General features: G+C 41.2%; 1 pseudogene; it reads right to left on the bottom strand.

Annotated features, from left to right (window-relative positions):
- Nucleotides 1–1095: 1095 nt before the first annotated feature.
- On the bottom strand, nucleotides 1096–1683 carry LOC123820240 (annotated as a pseudogene).
- Nucleotides 1684–2086: the final 403 nt, after the last annotated feature.

The following is a 2086-nucleotide window of genomic DNA, read 5'->3' as shown; positions in this document are numbered from 1 at the left end:
GAGACTTGACTTGGGTGGTGAACACACAATACAACATACAGGTGATGTGTTGTAGAACCGTACACCTGAAACCTATATAATTTTACTAACCAGTGCCACCCCAATACATTTAATAAAAAGTAAAAAAAGTGAGAATTCAGTATTTATCTTTTCACATACACAAGGTGTGCTGTGAAAGCGTAATTGCTTACAAACATATAAAAGTACCTGTTAACTAGTTTGATAAGAAAGTAATGTATAAAAGTATATAGCAAAAACATTAATCATCTCTGACCCTGGAAAAATCAATTCCATATTTTATATTACAAACAAAAACAGTGTTAGTTTTTTTGAATCCCTTATCCAGAAATATTTAAAAAGAAAAACACACATAAATGTTTTATTTTACTGTCAACATGGGTGTAAAAAGAGTTAAATTTGGAAACCAAGAACATTGAAATTTCTAAGTCCAGAATGATGCAAATATTTGGCCATATAGAGTGTTATCATCTTTCAGAGTAGCAGTAACAAGAAAGGCTTTTAAAGCAGTTTTTAGTGTATGAATACAATAGGCATTATTGGGCCAATGGAAAACAAAGGTGCTGGCATCAGGAAAGGTCTGAGATGTCTCCCTTTTGAGAATTCTGGATAATCAGTGTGTTTAAGGTCACTGAAGTTGACAGCGAATGTTTTAGAGACAGGCAACAATTCACATTAAAAAAAGCTCCCTATGTTTCTGTTCAGAGTAACAGTCAGCAGTATGATTCTGGAAGTTAAAAGTTATTTCAAAACTTGTGACTTCAGCTTGGCAAACAGCTTGGGTTCCAAATTTGATTAATCCCTATTAAAATGTAAGCCCTTAAAAAAGAATGTGTCTGTGTACACAGATACATATTTTTTAAAAGTTAGAAAATCTTTGAAGCAGCCTTAGTGTTTCCTTTAAATCTGTCTTGAAGTGACCATCGGATTAGATTAGTTTCACGGAAAGGATTAGCCCGCTTCTTGGTGCCATGGTGATCATTTGTCTGAGGCTAGAAAAGTATCAACCTGCTGTAAACTCCAAGGACAGAAGAAAATGAGGGCTTTTCCTGGCAGTAGCTAAAACTCAAGGGATTCTTAAAAAATGACACAGTGGCAGCCTTTCTTGTCTTTTTCTTTCCACGTTGGTTCTGGTGAAAGAGGACATTCCTGCTCTTGAAATTCCCTTATAACCCAGACAGGTACATGGAAACTTTGATCTACATTCATCCTAATCTTTGCTGACACCTGCATATAAGTCACCTTCAGTTGTTGTGCTAACTGCTGTCCTTCTTCTGTGTTACCTGTCTTGGATGATCCAGACCTGCTCTGCTACCAGTTAAAATCTTTGGAAACTCATCATGATCTCATCATGATCCTTTACTCTGAGAATCTGTCTTTGAAACTTACAGATATCCTCAAACTGCCTCTGTGACTGACAGAAGCAACAGGAAAACCCTCGCCAGTTCTCATGTACTCTTCTCTCATAGCTCCAAACTCTTCTCGTCCTGCTGTATCTAGAATATCTCGCTAGGTGGCTCTGTCGTCTATCTACCACACACTGCTCTGTGTAGTCCTCCATGGTTGGATCATAATGAACTGGATGATGAGCACTGACTTGTCCACACCAACCACCAGTAGCCGGTACTTCTGGATGGAGCCATCCCATCATCCGGCTATGGCCATGGGTTCGCCACAGAGCCCAGCACTGCCTCACTGAGCAATCGCCCACCCTAGGCGCAGCTCTAGGATGTGTGTGGCCAGCAGCTTGTGCTCAAGCATTGGGGAGGGGGTCCTGGGGGCCCAGAGCTGGCAAAAAAGCCAGCGCATGCATCATTGAGGCTCCCTGGCTGGCTGAGTCCCCCTGAAGGCCCGAAGTGGGGTGACTGTAGGGGCCAGGGGCAGCAGCCGCTCATATGTCCCTGCAGCGCCTCCCAAGCTCTATTTTTGAAGGAGAATCTCAAATCACCACAATTCTAATGAGATCCCCAAATTTAATCTAAGTTTCCTTAACCCTTACCTGCATAAATAGATGCAGTGGAGCTCAGTGTGGGTAATGACCAAAAGTTTTTGGGTTTTGCCCCAAACT

Source organism: Phyllostomus hastatus, unplaced genomic scaffold (genome assembly GCF_019186645.2).
Source record: "Phyllostomus hastatus isolate PE091 unplaced genomic scaffold, TTU_PhHast_1.1 phas_contig_34, whole genome shotgun sequence".
NCBI lineage: Eukaryota > Metazoa > Chordata > Mammalia > Chiroptera > Phyllostomidae > Phyllostomus > Phyllostomus hastatus.
Note: the sequence above shows the minus strand (reverse complement) of the source record. Positions and strands in the feature narration are given on the sequence as shown.